At 36.1% G+C, this 19,890-nt stretch overlaps 1 long non-coding RNA gene across 1 annotated transcript; it reads right to left on the reverse strand.

The window, feature by feature from the left end:
- Positions 1-918: 918 nt before the first annotated feature.
- Positions 919-7,917, reverse strand: LOC145663676 (uncharacterized). The gene is made up of 2 exons (XR_014127224.1): positions 7,798-7,917; positions 919-1,174 (listed from the first exon to the last, which is right to left on the reverse strand). It is a non-coding gene; the product is annotated as an uncharacterized LOC145663676 (long non-coding RNA).
- Between the last annotated feature and the right edge of the window lie 11,973 nt (positions 7,918-19,890).

The following is a 19,890-nucleotide window of genomic DNA, read 5'->3' on the forward strand; positions in this document are numbered from 1 at the left end:
ATTGTGACTATTTTTGGTTCCTACACGGACCAATTATGGCCTTTCACTGAATGTTCTAAAGGACTGCCACAGAAGGATTATTCACTTAAAGCCCGATACAGAAGCCATACTATCTGGAATCAATCTATTTTTAACATAGGTTAAATTTTACCATATCAAAGTGACATTTAAATAAGCCATCTTCCATCAATTTTTACTATCAGTCAACAAATACACACGTCAACATTTATACTATAAAGTTTTATGAGCAAACAAAAAAAACAATGAGAAATATTTTTAATACGTTTAATATTTCGTACCTTTCCAGTCAAAATTCTTGTTCTGTGTTCCACGAAAATAATTTGTTTTCGATTTGTATCTACTGAAAGGTCAAACTATTTGAAGATTCGGTATCAATAGCAAATCTAGTTCCAATTTTACATGAATTAATCCTTCCTTACCTCCCGAATGCATCCTTATCTCCCGAAAATGAGAACTCAAAATATAATTAACAATGTAAAGTATTCTGCCCATACGCTTTAGTTAATACAATTTGTTGATTAAAAAAGCTTCAAACCTGCATCCTCTTCCACTCTTTGTAGGTGCATAGAAAGATATCACAAACCGAAACCTCCCTCGATTCACTCTAAAGTTTCAAATTCATTTGGAAATATCAGTTCTCCCTTTTCCTTAGTATTGAGAACAGACAAGACAGCTACACTTCACTTCTCATATTGAAACAAATGATAACCAAAACTTTTTAACACTATCCTCCCCCCACTTTTTTTTTTTTTTTTTTTTTTTTGCATATTATCATACTTATAGGAGAAACATTAACTTCAATCAAAACATGCCATCCATTAATGGCCGAGAACGTTACAAATTATTGAACTTATATACATTAAAGAATAAGAAAGGCGTAACATAGAAAGAAACGAATAACATAACAATATACTTTATTGGATTACCTCTAATTACATATACTGCTCCACAATATTTGTCTTTTTAATATATTGAATAAGATTGTAATACGATTTTCTTTCGCATCTCAATGATATTAAAAGTTTCGTATACATGTTTTATTCTTGATTATGAAATGTATTATAAGCGCATAATATTGTTAAGCAAGGGAATTTTAACCTTCTCACTGATATATCATGAGATTCTTTCTTCGTGCGCTCCATGTTTCTATTTTCTGAAATTAAGAAAATGGGAAAATTAATTCTAGGTATAATCAACATCACAACGATCAAAATTAAAATCAGATTATGAGGTTGATGTTAAGTAAGGTTCTTTATGTTTAAAGAGTAAAAATTACATGACGGATTCAACTTGGGACCTTTTGGCTTTAAACTATACAAACGGGACTCAAAGGTATACAAAGTTACAATTACAAATTCCAAATTGAACTACAAATTACAAAAATGAGCTCCTCCGTGGCTAAGCGGTTAGCATACGCGCCTTTGGCGTGGGAAACCCGGGTTCGATTCCCGGCGGGAGCCCACGTGGTTCGGATTCCACGTTAATCAGTAGGTCCACGTCTCATATAGCCTCGCTGCTGAAACGGACGTTAAACTAATAAATAAATTAATCAATACAAATTACAAAACCTATTATTAGCGGCAGTTTTAAGTTTCTGAAAATCTACTTTTTTTCTTGCAGCCTTGGGCCACAAAATGTATTCCCTTTTCATACTTTATTCTGTTCAAGCACAATACAATGAATCTCAAATTTCAAGTTTAACTCCCAAAAGTCGTTCCATCTAAGAAACAGGCTTTCTTATTCCATTGTAAGATCGAAGAATGTTAAAGGTTTTCCGATATTCTAAAATATCGGAAAAAAATATATACTGTAAGTACGAATATATCCCCACCTTTCCGAAATAATATATATACAGGTGGCGGCAGTGCGAAGCTCAACAGTGGCGTTCTGTTTCCAAAGCTTAACCCTTTTAGGCTTTATAGTAACTTATGTTATCACGGCGTAGTATCGTATTTGATCGCTTATTTAGGTTCTATAACAAATATTTAAGCCGTTTTTTTTTTTTTATTGGTCAAGTCTAGGATGGACCAAAGAACACTCCAGATGCGTTTTGAAACCGGATGGTGAACTTGGCGACGCCAAGTGGGGGCGGAGGGGCGTGAAATTTTTCATAAAACAAATTTCAGAAATTTTTCACGCCTTTAATTTTCAAGATATCAGATTGAAACTTTGCATACTGATTGCGTGCACCATTAGGTACCGGTATTTCTCATTCTTTTTGAGATCCCTATGTGAAACCAGGGTTGGGTACGAGGGGCTCAAGTGTTTTTCGGAGGGGTCCCAAGCGGTGAGTTTTTCTGAAAATTTCCGATTGTCTCGATTGTTCCGGTTGATGTGTACGATACGGACATGTAGTGGTACTGTTAGAAAGAGCTCGTTATACTGAAGAAAATGACGTTTGAACCATGACTGTACCCAGGCCCGGGCCAGAAGGGCGCAAAAATTTCGATTTCTTTTTTCCAAAAAATCTCAAAGTTTTTTTTTTTTTTTTTCGTTTCTAGTGTATAATACGGACAAGCGAATGATTTCTCTGTAACTGTCCCGCAAGCTTTTTCTACGGATTCTGTGGAAAGAAGAATGTGTGATACTTGAGTCTGTGTGTATTATTTTGACATTCTAACATCTGCTAATCTATGAGATCTAAACTAGTTATAACCAGAAAATGTAAAAACAGCAACTAAAGATTTTTTTAGCAATTAACGTAATCATGCCTGTTTGCCTCTAACCAGGGAGGTAACTTGTGGGGGCAGGGAGGGCAACTGCCCCTCCAGGGAAGCTTCCCGCCGTTCGAGGGGGCCTACTATAAGACAATTTTTTATTCCATATACTGTAATACATGTAATTATAAATGAAGCATCAAACAGGTTCACTACATTACATACACAAAACAGCACACAACAGGTAGATAAAACAAAAATGTGTCATGGACTCACTTCAGTAAAAAATGTCTATATTATTAAGTGCCCCAGAAATCTTTATTCTTATGGCTTTGACATTTGTAAATATTGTCCCTTTAGTTAATTTGTCATGTACGGAATGGGCCCTGCAGAGAGCTGGAGGGCCCACAAAGAGAAGAGAAAGATGGAAAGACGAGATCTATTTTCGAATTTTGTGGGGAATCCAAAACAATCTTTTGGAGGGGGCTCAAATATTAATGCTTCCCCCCCCCAAAAAAAAATCTAAGTTACTGCGTTGCCTCTAACTTTAATTTAGAGCAAGACATGATATATATTATGTGTAATTGAAAGGAAAAATGTTACAAGGTAGATATTTGTAATCGACTTCAAAAATGTTATCTATCTAACATTGAGCCCATTTACTACGAAAATATATTTATCGCACATTAAATGTGCAACATAAAAATTGTACTATTTTTTTTTTTAAAAAAAGGAGATAAACATATTTGAGTCATTGCACGTCAAATTATTACACTACAGCCCATTTTCAACCCGATCCTTTTCTTTCAAGTAAATTTTATTTCCGTGTTATCCTGGATAAAAAATTCATTAACTGTCTTAGAAGAAATTATGAAATCAATTACAATTTTATTTACGTCCATTATAGCCTACAATTTAGCCTTTAAATATTAAGACTAAAACCAAATCTTTAAATATTAAGACTAAAACCAAATTGATTATGCAATATTTTTGACATTTTTTTATATTTCAGACTCGTGTCTCTGGAAACATGCTACACGTATTAACCTAACACTGCATTTCTACTAGGGCAGTACTGTAAATGCCATTTAATTCTGGAGATGGGTGCTATGGACTTACAAAACTTACAACCATTTGTTGACTTAAACCGAAACAATTAGCCATAGACCCCAAAAACGTATGGTCCTCTCAATACAGACCGATTATACTATCCTCAAACCAGCTATAAGTCTGTGACCAAGCAGAGATACGAAGGAGGACCACCGTTAAATTCTATATAACAAACAAACTTCGTTACCACCAAAAGTTGGTTAAAAAGCAAAGATAATAAAAAGGAAAATTTAAAAAAAATCCAGTTTAAGAAAATTTAAATAATAGAAATTACTCTAATCAAAAGGTGAACTAAGTAAATAGGAATAAATTACATGTCCGGAGGAAAGCTTAAAATTAAATCTGATAGTTATTAGTACAAGTCCATCGGTGATGGAAAATAACGTTAAACTTTCTTACTGTGAGCTCACACACATGTCCCTCCACATCACACCGCTCTGCCCCGAAGAAACCATGACAAACGCCATGAAGTATACAAGGAGATGAAAATTTCCTCTCACACGAAAACAAAGTAGGAAGAAAGTACTTAATTCAAATGAAAATAAAGTACAACAAAAAAACTGGAAAATACCGAAATAATGAAAAAAACCATAGGATGTTAACCCGTATTACTTTTTCCTTACTAAATCTTCCTCGTTATTGGAAATATTGTAAATATATAATATAATAACGTTACTAAATAATATATGGACGTATTTATGAAGTTTCGCAAGATATCAATACGCATAGATGTCATTACGCTATTCGTCTTCACTTACACGCCGAATTGCGACTAATTTCCACTCAACCTCATCTGGTTGATATACTTTTTACGCCGAATCTTTAAAACTGAAAATCTATAGTTACATTGTACGTGTTAATCCAACCCCGATATTCGAAGAAAAGACGCTTCTACATCTCCTACTCCCAGCTTCTAGAAATCTGAGAACTAAAATCTTTAACCAATGACATTTCTTCTATCCACCTGTGGCAGATGTGACGAAGAAAAAAATATCACTGCTAGCATTTGCTAGTAATTATTTCAAATTAATAAATATAAATGATACTGTAAAAAATAAACTTCACTATTATGATCAAAAAAAAAAAATGATGCTATAGACCTTTTACGTTTATTTATTAACTGACATTTCTGTTTCTTGGCAAAGCGCTGATACTTGAATACACGATAAAAAAATCTATACGGAAAAGGGAGAGGGTACGAAAAGAGTTTCTCTCTCTCTCTCTCTAATCATTGTAACGATAAGTTACACACTGAAGTATTGAAATGCGGGAGCGTTTCAGGCAGAACAGAGAATAAATAACTCCGGGGAAAAAATAAATAAATAAAAATAAAATAAAAAACAAGTACATAGAAATACACAATTTGGCGACTACTTTCATCTGAGTGTCTATGATCCAGCATCTTCAGTTTTTATTGTGCAGTATTTCCAGTACTTATATTACAATATCTGCAGATATGTTTAAGTAGATAAACACTGCATCTAAAAGTTTTTAGTATATCGTATTGTGAAAGTGTATCTTCACTATAAAATAATGCCTTCAGTTGACTTGAAGAATTCTCACTTTACGAAACGATGGCTCAGTGGTAGAGCGTTCACCTCTGGTGCATATGGCCCCGGGTTCAAACACTGTTCCCGCCAAGTGAACTTTGTGGTGGACAAACACCATGTGTGTGGGTTTCCTCGGGGTTCTCCCATTTCCTCCCACTTTCTTCATTCCACCATTTAATTCATTTCTCATCATCACCACCATCTCATTTAGCGTAACAGGTATAACCGTGGGACGTAAAACTCAAAAATATAATTTTCATTCATTTACGAAACGACGGAGCATAAGTGATTAGAAGGGGGAAGGGGAAGCAGGTGAAGAGAAGAAAGGTAAAAGAAGGAAAAGAGGTGGACTCAAGGAACTTGTGCTATTGTCGATTGGGGCCAGAGGGAGGGTTCATCTTTAAATTATTTCTTTTTTACTTTTCTTCTCCTTATTTAAATGTAACGATACACATTACTGGGTTGTGCTGTATGCAATTTCGGTAGAGACTAAGCACTGCTTGGTGAATACATGTTCACCCTATTCCTCTGAGCAGACGAGAAATGATGCGAGAAGAGCTTTTAAGCGATAACTAGAAGTGTAAAATGTCCAAGAACTCTCATTATACTCTGAAACAAACTAGGGAATATAGCATTCGTGCTTTTTATTAGTCACCTAGCACAAGTTGGTACATCATCATGCATTGTAGGCTTTATGCCACACACACGTATTTTTTTTTTATTATTATTAGGCTCAGGCCAGTCTTTCAGAACCGGTATCCGCAATGTCGTTGCTGTTGAGTTTAACGTCCCGTTCATCAGTAAGGCTATATAAGACGTAAACTTACTGATTAACGTGGAATCCGAACCACCTGAGCTCTCGCCGGTAATCGAACTCGGGTCTCGCACGCCAACTGCTTAGCCACGGAGGAGCTCACATCCGCAATGTATTTATACTTATGGTATTACTGCTGTATTGCCAGAATACGAAAATAAGAAAGGAAAATTATAAAGTTTCTCACCCAAAATACTAGATATTGGCCCTGGCTCACTTGATAATGATTAATGTTCGAAATACGATGTGAACGTATGGCATAAAAGCTAGTCCATAAAACACTGACTAATTTGTGCTACGTGGCCAGTAAAAAGCACGAATGCCATCTAACCGAGTTAAAACAGGAGAGCAGAAACAGCGTCCGTAGGGAGCAGGCGCGTCAGCGGCGATGAGTATACGCATAAACGAGGATGGTGGGAAAACAATTTCATCTAACAGTTCATTTCATAAAATGCACGCCTTATGTGTTGCACAGCTTTGGGGGAGGTACTACATGCAATCCAAAAAAGTACCAAAATGTACTAAATTAGATTATACTCGATTAGGTTTGGTTAAATGTTCCTCTTCTTTTCTGTAGCTTCAATTTGTTTACACTAGTCACAATAAACTTTTTGCCTGTTTAGTAGACCATGCCTTTCCCACAATTTCGACAACTGACACTCATTTTTGTATAACTTCATAAAACTCAATCACGATATGACACAACCTTGTCATTTACGCACTGCCTTTCCCAAAATTCATAACAAATATACTGCCAAATAGTCCCTTCCGCCCGACAACGTTCTAGATTACTGGCCCCTCTTCCCATTGAGCAGTAATAAAGACAGAAAACAACGTGCCCTGCGGGGCTCTGACCCGCCTTCACTCGCTAACGCTCGCTCGGCAATACTGTATAAGTTAAATGTATACTCTTTAGTACAGAAAGAAACATACCCAGCTACTAATCTGCATGGGGGACCAGTAATCTAGAACCTTCCCCTTCCGCCCCCCATATATATAGTGTAGCTTACAATATCAAAAATAACTAACGACAAGTATTTTGGTAACTATCACCCTCAACTTACTTTTACTCACGAACCAAAAGAAACCCTCCAATTTATCTGGTAAATTTTCTAAAATTGGTCCCGCGATACAGTAGTAACCCATACTGAGCTCTCGTGAAGTCAATCTGCAAGTAGTAATGGAGCTCCTCATTTTGTGCATGCTGGGCTAAAAGAAATACAAAACTCTAATATAACCTGGGAATGTAAGAAATCTGTCAAAATTTGGTTGAACCGTCTTCTCGAGTAATGTCGAATTGAGTCCTGAGCTTTGGTACACAAGGAACGAACCTCACTAGTATCTTATATGAGGGTGTTATTACACCCTTCACCATCCGAATTCACTGATATATATATACATTACCAATTCCCATGTGCCCATCTACGTTACCCCAGCCTATTATAATACACCCGAATATAAGATTTGAAATGGCATGTCGACGTAATAGCGAAGTTATCCACGTCCTGAATTGTTCCTTCTTAATTAAAAATTGCTTTATAATTGATAATGACTTACTTTTGTACACATACACAAAACTTTCAGTTGTATAATAAATGGTGCACCGGAATAAATCTATATAAACAAATCACTCATCATATCTTACCTTTTTCGCAGTTCCTATTCTATCTTTCTGTTTCACTCCAACACAAAAAGTCTTCGTAAATAAATTACTTAAATTCAACAACCTTAATCAACCATTTAATTTAAACCGGCTGAGAGCGCACTGTGCAAGGATCTGCGCATGCGTCGTCACTAACAATTGAATGTTGTTTTCCGTTCGTCCCTTTTTTATCCAAATAATGTAGGTCCGTGGACGTTTCATTTGTGGATTAAATATTGACATCCAATGGACCATCCACTGAAGTCCAGAAAATGGATATTCACTTCTGAACGTAATATGGACATCCAATGGACCGTCCACTTAAGTTCAGAATATGGATATCCATTGCCGAACGTAATATGGACAACCATTGGATGTTACGCATAAGTCAATGTACTAAAACTGGACGTTCTGGATTTAATATGTACGTCCACTGGCTGTGATGTGCTCTGTGGGTTCTTATTGATTATTTGATTTGAGCTACTCTCATACTGTATATTCCACAAGTTCAATTTTGAAGTAATGTAGTCACAGCTAGTTTAATTCGAAATAATTTTCCAATATTATATTTGTTACTAAATTTACATGGCACTCCTCACTTGTTCGTAGCCCTGCATAAATGCAAAATTGTTTTAAAAGTATATTTTACTTTCAAGTATTATTGATTTTTTTAAAATTGTCTTTCAAATTTATTTTATAATTATTTTCTATTTCTTAATTACAACATATTTTCTATTTCTATTGTATTCTATGTTACACGTTTCTTATTTACATTTTATGTCTTACCTTTGAAGAGGAGCTTTTGACAATTCAGAGCAGCAGGGACATACACAGGATGCAGGCCTTGGCAATCCAGAGCTTTTGCCCCCACGAAATCACTACTTTTTTTTTTTTTTGTAAAATATATCTAATTTTAGAGATGATGATAGCAGGGGCGGTTTCAGGGGAGTGCGTTCGGGCGATCACATCCCCCAGAATAGGGAACTTTTTATACTTTTTATTTTAAAAATAAAACATATCCTAAGTATTTTTCATCTTTGTATTATAAACTTAAATTAAAACCTAAAGTAGATAGGCCATACTTTCTTAAGAAAGTTAATTCGGCAGAAGAGCTACTTCTCCTTTTCTAAATTTGTTTTTTCTTTTCTTTTCTTTTTTTTCTTTCTTTCTTTTTTCTTTTCTTTTTTTGCAATCCGCTCTTACCTTGATTTGACTTCGAACGACCGCCCCTCCCAAACAATCATCCTGGATCCGCCCCTGGATGATAGACATTTTAGTAAAATATGCCCTCAATCGCTGAAATAAATTCCTGTCAAGCTTTCGATCGCTGAAATAAATTTCTGTCTACGGCCCTGCAAAACAGTACACGATTTTAGGGAGTGATCAGTTAGTAATGCCTCCCTGGAGCAACGACACTTCCCCAGAAATCATATCTCTGATAATTCAGAATGTGATTTGTGCATTATCACTTTTCCCTCTCAGTGTCTTGAAACGCACCAAAAAGGAAATGTTCTGAAGTATTTACTGGTTCTCACTATGACCCCATTTCAATATGGCCAACTTTGGACATATACACATCTGAAATATCACCTTTTATGTCAGTGATCGCGAAAACTATCCATTCGACACAAATATAGGATATTTTCGATTCTTTATTCCTTTACCCTCCCATTGTCAACTCGAAGCCAACCAAGGCTTATTTTGGACTTACGCAGCATCCACAGTGTCACTTTTCATCTTTGCACATGAATTCGACACTAATTTCGTTCGTATTTGACTACTTTTACATGTCACCTTCACCTCTTGGTAGGGATATTTTCAGTATCTCGCCCCCACAACTATGGAGAAATTTCAACCAACTAAGTATAATTATAAATTATCATCTGAAACACAACAGTACGGGTGATCTTTTTCGCAGAGGAATTCGTTAACTACTGTTTCAATATCAATGTATTGGCTTTTTTTGCTGTCCATGCTGAAGATTGCCAAAGGGCTAAACTTCATTCTGCACTATTGTGCAATGAATATAGGGTTTAGTGGTTTAATTCACTGAATACTCGCTTAGATGTTGCTCTCGTCACAGAAAAAGTGAGATACAGTTATAAAAGAAAAATGAAATGAAATATCTAATTTTTACGTCCCACGATGTGAGAAATAAATGAAATTGTTTAATGAAGAAAGTGGGAGGAAACGGGAGAAGCCCGAGGACACTCATGCACACGGTGTTTGTCCATAATAAAGTTCATTCGGCGTGAGCTGTGATCGAACCAAGGACCCCATGCACCATAGGTAAAGTTATAAAAGAATAGGCGTCTAAACAAATACGGAACACTACTATCAATATATAAGATATATTGATATATAAGATTAGATAAGATTAGATTTTTAGTTATTTCATTCTAAGTTAAAATTTCAATCAATCTTGTTCTTCATTACTGTTCGAAAACTTAAAGTTGTTGCTGCAAGGACGTGATAAATCTTTTCAGTAGACGTCGCAGTCCCCTCCACAGCTTCTTTTTCATGCAAGGCTAAAGTAGTCTCATTTTAGACATCGAGGAAAAATAGTGGAATTAGGAATTTTCAATGGACCCCGTTTTATTCTGGGCTCCCTCAACGCACTGCCTTAGTTACGTCACTGTTCAGGATGCATGATACAGCTTCTGCTTTTAGGAATACTTTCTAAGGCAGTACGAGTTTTTTTAACTGCTCTGTGAATTAAGTTGTATTTGCTAGAAGTGTCGGTTAAAGGAAACTAAAGATCCTACACTCAAACACAAATAATCTCTTTCGAGACTAATGGAAAACGAAGCGAATCGTCCTAAACATGTTACGCTTTTGAAGAGAAAAAGAGCAAAGCAGTAGTTGCACATACGCTTAATGGTGTTTCTTGGATACAAATTTATAACTTACAAAAGTCATGTTCACGTCATGGTTTGATAGATGAAGGGTTAGTAAAAGGAATTCTTACGCTGGTGGTCGTGGGTTCGAATCTCTGCTCTTCTTGTTACTTTTTTCTCCTAGCTACACTTAGTTTGTGCATTCCAAACCTCGAAGTTTGGTTTGGATTTTTTATGAAAGAAGGTAGAGAATTAATTGTAGTCGAAATTAGTTTCAAATATGAGATTATAATTACATATTTTGTCTTTAACTTATTACCTATCAATTTTTATATCAAATTTTCCAGTCTTTATTTAATTCATCTTCCGGTGTAATACAATGAACATTTGCAGAGCGACGTCAGTCGGACGAAAGTACTATATTCCATTGTTACTCTAATATACCTAGGTATTTGTTCATATATTTATAAATTGTTTACTAAGTAAAAACTTATGGCGGTCCACATTATGTGTCATATAATAGACAGTACGAAGGCGGACATACAGAAGGCGTATTGCAAATATTTCTGGTGATAAAAAGTAGGGGTCTTCTTCACTAGATTCGAACCACTGTTACAGGTGGTTTTGGTTTACATAGCAAGCATAATACCGCTCGGCCACCAAGTCTCCCACGTTAGCCTCTTTATTAATGCAGAACATACTGAGACACTTACATTCACTGGTGTCGCGTAATGTATTTCATAAAATTTTGTTAATAAGTGGGTCGAATTAGGTAGCCCTCGAGAGGGCTGATGGTGTTGTGGGCGAGCATTTATTATTAGTTTGTATAGTCCCCTTGAGACTCAATTACAGCTGCCATACGCCGTGGCATTGAATCCACCAGGCGAGAGATATAGCGTTGGGTGCAACAGATCGACCACGCATCTTCAACACGCTCCCAAAGATCATTAGATGTTCGTGGAGGATTGTTCGACCAGGTTTCCCGCAATGTCCTTGCAACAGAGGCCCACATATTTTCAATAGGGTTCAGATCTGCTCCATGAGGAACCCAGTCAACTATTTCGACATCAGGTTGCCTCTTCAACCATGTCTGAACCACATTTGAATTATGTATCGAGCTATTGTCCTGTTGCAAATATAATATGCCGTCACCTACATGAGCTTTTATTTCCGGAAGCGTTTCATCCAGATGTTCCACATACTTGTGGGCGTTTAGGCGACCAGGAATCCTGTAGATTCCTCCGAAATTTGCAGCCTTGCATATCCATGCCCAACAGTGGACAGTTACATGTCCCATTCGACCAGAACGGGAAACGTATTCAGAGGCATGCCTTTTTCCAGGGGGGCTGTAAACATGCTTCGGGCCGAAGTTTGCACTGGAAAATATTTTTTCGTCTGTGAAAACGACCTCGTCCCACACACGTGCAATATTTAACTGTGCAAACGCCAGACGGTCAACCATGTGGTCTTCTGTTAGTTGCTCCTTAACAGCTGCCCTGTATGATCTCAAACCAAAGGATTTGAGTCTACGACGGACAGTCGTAACATCGCCTGGGAAATTGGTTTCCTCTCGTAACTGTCGGGCAGACATGAAAGGGTGCTCACGGCATTGGGCAATTACACTCTGGTCTTCTTCGGCAGAGGAAACTCTTTGTCGCCCACTTCCTCTTTTACGTCTTACATCTCCTGTTTCCTCATATCTCCTCCACCACCTCCCTGCTGTAGCACGGTTAACGCCATATCTCGCGCCTGCCTCGCTATAGTTCATGCCCGCATGCTCAATTAAAGCAATCACGCTGCTTTTAACAGAAGCTTCGTAGTGAGCCATTTTCACACCAGAAGCAAAATGATAGCTTTGCTTAGGTGTTTGAACGGAACGTGCTTCATGTGACGTCACGTAACAAGGCGGAGTTTCCTCTCATTGCTGTAGACGATATCGTACGCCCTCTGCTGGGTGTTTCGTGACGGAAAAAGTGCTTTTAAGCAGTTCATGGCGACCGCTTTGAAATCAAATGTAAAGTAAGAGAATTAAATTTGTCATATCTGTAGTTTGGTGTAGAGACAAAACAAAATTGGAAACCAAAGGTTTAAGAACAACTCAGATTATTAATATAAAACAAGTCAAATATTATTAACTTGTATTATCATACAAGAAATGCGAGAATTTTGAAACAAAGAAAAATAACTTAGAAATTTGCAACTGAAGACAAAAAAAACAAAAAAAAACTAACTTAAACACACTAAAGGGTATGAGTAGGGGGATTAATGGGGACGTCAGCAATGAGGCTATATGTCCCCGTCTCGATTAACGCGAGGGATGGATTTTATCATTTCACTTTGACGGAATAACGCAGAGGATGGAGAGGAGGGGGAATATACATAACAGCTATAAATATAAAAATAAAAGTGACAATGTTCGGTGGTGAATAACTCTTGAACTACCCAATCGTTCTCAATCACATTTTGAACATAGATGAAATTCAAACCTGGGAAGCTTTTTGTTATTTCATTTTGATATTAGAACTTGCGGAAGAGGAGGGGAGGGTAAATATATAAAAATGAATAAAACTTAATAACTCTTGAACAATCCGACTGATCCCAATCAATCAAACATTCAATATAGATAAGGTTCGGACCTGGGATGTTTTCATTTTTTGCCTTGACGGCACAATGTAGGGGAGGGGAAGGGGGGACTATGTAAAAAAATAAAAATAAAAATGCTATCTTGGTGACTTCATCACGCTTAAACCACCGAACTGATCTTAATCAAATTATCAACATAGATGAGGTTCGGACCGGGGGTGGTTTTTATCATATCCCTTTGATGGTAGAACGTAGGGTAGGAGGAGGGGAGGGGAGATATCTATAAAAATGAATAAAACTTAACAACTCTTGAACCACCTGACCGATCTCGATCTAATTTTCAACATAGACGACGTTCGGGCCTAGAAACTTTTGTTTTTAATATTTTCACTTTGACGGTAGAAGATAGGAGAGGATAAGAGAAGGGGAGATTAATATATAAAAATAAATAGAACAACTCTTGAACCATCCAACAAATTTCGATCAAATTTTCAACGTACATGACATTCGGACCTGGGATAATTTTTGTCATACCTTGCCCCCAACATGGAGAGGGGAGAAGGATACATAAAAATCATCGAAAATGACCAATATCAAAGAGTGCTTTAGTAATAGTAAAACAATAACATATTACTATTTTTCTTTAATTTAGCCCAGCGAAATCGGGGTGCGACTTTGATTCGAGGACGTCTTAAACCCTATAATACCCAGAGTGTGATATCATAGAATAAAAAAAATATGCTTTCAAGTACTTCTGGGAGGACAAAATGACAAGAAGTTCAGCAATAATCCAGTAGGTGGTGTTGAGCGTACTGTTACAGATGTGTCACAGTGGGCATTAGCAGCAAAACAGCATTGTATTCAATATAAAGAAGTAAAATCCCAATGTTACATATATGTAACTCGGGGTATTATAGGGTTAAGTTCGAGTAGTTATCGAGAAATAATTAAAGATATTAACGTGTTATTGAATTACTTTGCTAATAATAATAATAATAATAATAATAATAATAATAATAATAATAATAATGATAATAATAATAATAACTATTATTATTATTATTATTATTATTATTATTATTATTATTAGTAGTAGTAGTAGTAGTAGTAGTAGTAGTAGTAGTAGTAGTAGTAGTATTGAAGATTTGATCATTTAAATATTGAAAGATCAAAATATTCAAATACCTTAAGACAATTAAACGTGTGTCATCTCCGACTAATGATCACCAAAAATTCTAAATTTAAACAAAATATTCACACATGGTTCCGATTTGAGAACCTCCAGATTATTAGCTAGCGCCTTGAGCACAGAGCCACGCTCTATATACGCTAAATGGTATGTTTTAGTATGTTTAAATTTGATTTCCTTGATTCCAATTACAAAATTCTAAGTTAGTATTTTTCGTTCTTTCAAAATTTCTTTCGATTTTTTTTAATCATATAAGTCAATAATCTTTGGCATAGTTTATATTAATAACGTGGTTGTTCTTAAACCTTTCGTTCGCTATTTGGTTACTTCTCCACACCAAACTACAGATATGATACGTTTAATTCTCATACTTGTCATTTGGTTTCAAAGCAGTCACAATTATCTGGTAAAGCAATTTTGTTCGCCACGATTCATGAGTTTTGTAACAAAACACGTCAAGAAATGAGTTAAATGAAGGCTGCAAGAGTTTATATCAAAGTTGAGTATTGTGAGCCAGTGACAAGCATGTAATAACGTCTCGTATTTGAAAATAATGTTAGCTACTTTTAATTCACTAACTGGTATTAGATTTAATTCAAGCTTAAAGAATTGGAATGAACAAACTCAGTGTAACTTAAAGAAACAAAACGTAAGAAGGACGGACGAGATTCGAACCTGGACCACCAGTACAAAAATCCTGTTCACTAACCCCTCACCTAACAAGCCATCAACTTCTATAAGTTTTAAATTTGCAAGCAAATGATACCATTATACGTTTGTGCAATCAATGTTTTGCTGTTTTCCTCTTCAAGAATGTAACATGTTTACGACAATTCGTTTCGTTTTCCATTAGAGCTTCTAGAGAGATGATTTGTGTTTGAGTATAGGATCTTTTGTTTTCTTTAACCGACAGTTCTAGCAAATACAACTCAATTGAAACAGCTGTAAAAAAAACTAGTACTGTCTTAGAAAGTATTCCTAAAAGGGAGAAACTCCATCATGCACCCTGAACAGTGACGGGAGTGCGTTGAGCGAGGCCAACAGCAAAATGGGGTCCATTGAAGATTCCTAACTCCACCTTGAAGGGTTTTAATTAATTTCACACTTTTTCCTCAATGTCTAAAATGTAACTACTTAGCCTTAGATGAAAAGGAAGTTGTGAAGGAGCTATAGACTGTGAAGTCTACCGAAAAGATTTATCACGTCCTTGCAGCAACTATTTGCAGCAAGTATTTCCAGCAAAAGGGAATAAGTACATCAGACCTAAGTTTTCAGAAACGCTAAAAAAACCTTCCCGAGGCGTATTTGTATTTGTTTCAACACGTGTATCACTGATTAATTGTAGCAAAAGAAGTGACAGACTCTAAGACAAGAAGAAGAATCTTGTATTGTAGCACTGCAATTGGTGAGAAAAGCTTAAAAGTGGAAAAAATATTTTTATGTACTTATTCCCTTTTTCCAATCAGTGGTTCAATTATGAGCCTATATTTTTGAGGTGTTAAAAATAATAATAATAAGAAGAAAACTTATTAACTGGTAGGTTACGCTGAACTCTTAATTGTGTATATGGAATAATGGAACGTGGGGTTATACAGAGGATTTTGGATTTCTGTTGGCAATCAATTAATCTTTACCCTAGTAGGGAATACTGGTTGGTCCGGATTTCGAACAGTAATGAAGATCAAGATTGATTGAAATTTCAACTTAGAATGAAATAAATAATAATCTAATCTTATACAACTCTCATTGATAGTAGTGTTCCGTATTTGTTTAGACGCCTATTCTTTTATAACTTTACTTATGGTGCATGGGGTCCTTGGTTCGATCCCAGCTCGCGCTGAATGAACTTTATTATGGACAAACACCGTGTGCATGAGTTTTCTCGGGTTTCTCCAGTTTCCTCCCACTTTCTTTATTAAACGATTTCATTCGTTTCTCAAAATCACTGTCTCCATTAGCGTAGTCGGCATATCGTGGGACGTAAAACTTAAATATTTCGTTTCGTTTTTCTTTTATAACTGTATCTCACTTTTCCTGTGACGAGAGCATCATCTAAGCGAGTATTCAGTGAATTAAACCACTACATTCATAGAACAATAGTACAGAATGAAGTTTAACTCTTTGGCAATCTTCAGCATGGACAGCAAAAAAAGCCAATACATTGATATTGAAACAGTAGTTAACTAATTCCTCTGCGAAAAAGATCACCCGTACTGTTGTGTTTCAGATGATAATTTATAATTATACTTAGTTGGTTGAAATTTCTCCATAGTTGTGGGGGCGAGATACTGAAAAAATCCCTACCAAGAGGTGAAGGTGACATGTAAAAGTAGTCAAATACGAACGAAATTAGTGTCGAATTCATATGCAAAGATGAAAAGTGACACTGTGGATGCTGCGTAAGTCCAAAATAAGCCTTGGTTGGCTTCGAGTTGACAATGGGAGGGTGACAGGAATAAAGAATCGAAAATATCCTATATTTGTGTCGAATGAATAGTTTTCGGGATCACTGACATAAAAGGTGATATTTCAGATGTGTATATGTCCAAAGTTGGCCATATTGAAATGGGGTCATAGTGAGAACCAGTAAATACTTCAGAACATTTCCTTTTTGGTGCGTTTCAAGACACTGAGAGGGAAAAGTGATAATGCACAAATCACATTCTGAATTACCAGAGATATGATTTCTGGGGAAGTGTCGTTGCTCCAGGGAGGCATTACTAACTGATCACTCCCTAAAATCGTGTACTGTTTTGCAGGGCCGTAGACAGAAATTTATTTCAGCGATCGAAAGCTTGACAGGAATTTATTTCAGCGATTGAGGGCATATTTTACTAAAATGTCTATCATCCAGGGGCGGATCCAGGATGATTGTTTGGGAGGGGCGGTCGTTCGAAGTCAAATCAAGGTAAGAGCGGATTGCAAAAAAAGAAAAGAAAAAAGAAAGAAAGAAAAAAAAGAAAAGAAAAGAAAAAACAAATTTAGAAAAGGAGAAGTAGCTCTTCTGCAGAATTAACTTTCTTAAGAAAGTATGGCCTATCTACTTTAGGTTTTAATTTAAGTTTATAATACAAAGATGAAAAATACTTAGGATATGTTTTATTTTTAAAATAAAAAGTATAAAAAGTTCCCTATTCTGGGGGATGTGATCGCCCGAACGCACTCCCCTGAAACCGCCCCTGCTATCATCATCTCTAAAATTAGATATATTTTACAAAAAAAAAAAAAGTAGTGATTTCGTGGGGGCAAAAGCTCTGGATTGCCAAGGCCTGCATCCTGTGTATATCCCTGCTGCTCTGAATTGTCAAAAGCTCCTCTTCAAAGGTAAGACATAAAATGTAAATAAGAAACGTGTAACATAGAATACAATAGAAATAGAAAATATGTTGTAATTAAGAAATAGAAAATAATTATAAAATAAATTTGAAGGACAATTTAAAAAAAATCAATAATACTTGAAAGTAAAATATACTTTTAAAACAATTTTGCATTTATGCAGGGCTACGAACAAGTGAGGAGTGCCATGTAAATTTAGTAACAAATATAAAATTGGAAAATTATTTCGAATTAAACTAGCTGTGACTACATTACTTCAAAATTGAACTTGTGGAATATACAGTATGAGCGTAGCTCAAATCAAATAATCAATAAGAATGGTCTTGATTTGAAGCTCGGACCATCCACGTAAAAGTAACTTACATTAACCATTCACCTAACAGACAATGACGCACAGGGCTTGGCACTACTTTATCAGATGGTTCTGTCAAATGTCACTTAATTAAAACAATAGTAACAAATTTTAAAGCTTTAAAAAGTGTCCTGAAGAAGAGGAAGTTCATTTTGCACATTGTAACTAAGTTAGAAGAGGTTTACGTCCTATCTGAACGGCGCATCCACCGAGTCAACTTTTGGAATATCCCCTTAAGGTAGCTTTCAACGCAGCTAAGGGAAACGTATGTGAACGAGTAATAGAATTCTCCGTAGCAGAATGGATAAAGTCATGGTTCGATAACCATAATGTTCGTGGTTCGAAACCCGTCGCCGAAACCAGATTTTTTAAAATCTTAATTCCTCAGTTCTGAAGATCTTTCTCTCTTTTCGAAATCATATGATGCTCTAAAAAGAGTTCTCCACATTAATTCGACAACTGCCTAATGTGATCCTCGCAGTTCGAAAACTTCCCTTCTTATCTTTCACATAATCAGAATTTTCGTCATAATACGAATGCTGTCCGATCATTTTTTCCCCAATTCTAAATCTGTATATACAAATCATCCCTCTCTGTCTCCATACTTGAATCCCTCTCTATATATATATATATATATATATATATCTCTCTCAATGTCACCCAGGAAGTCATATGGCTTCAGATCAAACCTTCGACTCTTGAAACCAAATGTAAGCTCTTTAGCAATGTGCTATCGTAACTCTATAGGTTTGTTGTTAAAACCAGTGTCTTTTCGACTTTATTCGGGGGTGGGGGGTGGGGGTGGGGGTAAGGAAGAGATTCTCCGGCGACATAAGATTTTCACTTTTTATTAGTGTATTACTATACATTTGATCAAAAAATACGTATTTATGAATCTCAAGAGAGGGGGAATTACAACCTCCTGTCCTGCCCAAATGACGCCCCTGAAACATTTGCTTGCACTTACTGAAAAGAAATTCAATGAATCATTGAATAAAACTCGTTTCTGTCCGTAGATATTTTAGAGCTCTTGGCAAGTTCCATAGATTTCTTAGGGGGCATCTTACTAGCTTGCACTCTTTAAAGAAAGAAAAGAATGAAACTAAAGATATTTATGAAGCTCTGGAAAGATTGTGTGACTTTCCTTTAATTTAGGCTCTTAAAAATATTTCAGAACAAACGAATGGAAAAGACTGTTTTAAAGCTATAACGTTGTAAACTTGATTCCTGTTTCTTTTTCAGCTGAATGGAAAGAGTGTACTACGTCACACACACTGCTTTATACAAGGAGAGGTGGAGGACGGGGAGGAGTTGGAATAAATACTAGAAGCAACTAATCGATTGATACATGTATTGCGGGAATGCATAAGAAAACTGGCAAGAGTTTGTTATTCATTTGGACTTAGAATTTTTGTAACAAATTTTATGCCGCGGACTGTACCATTGGGCATATATGAAACCATTTTTACAATGAAGGAGACAGGACAATAAATCGAGCAGAGGATTGGCACTAAAAGTTAAATAGAAGTGCTGGGAATCCTCACCTCAATATACATATAGGCTAATTGAGTTACAGAAGCAGAAGTAATCAGAAAATGAAGCTTCGGTGGCCATGCTTTTAGCAGGACATGCTGCAAGACACCAGAAATAGAAGTGAAAACAATTAAGCATTCGCCTGCGTACTTTGAAATGTAGAATGAGTAGTAAACAGATTTCTCTAATGCAATACTTAGATGCTGTTTCCCATTGTATATATACCGAAGATAAACACCATTTTGTGTAGGTGTTCTGTACTTCTA

Source organism: Thermobia domestica, chromosome 11 (genome assembly GCF_964235325.1).
Source record: "Thermobia domestica chromosome 11, izTheDome1.hap1.1, whole genome shotgun sequence".
Lineage (NCBI taxonomy): Eukaryota > Metazoa > Arthropoda > Insecta > Zygentoma > Lepismatidae > Thermobia > Thermobia domestica.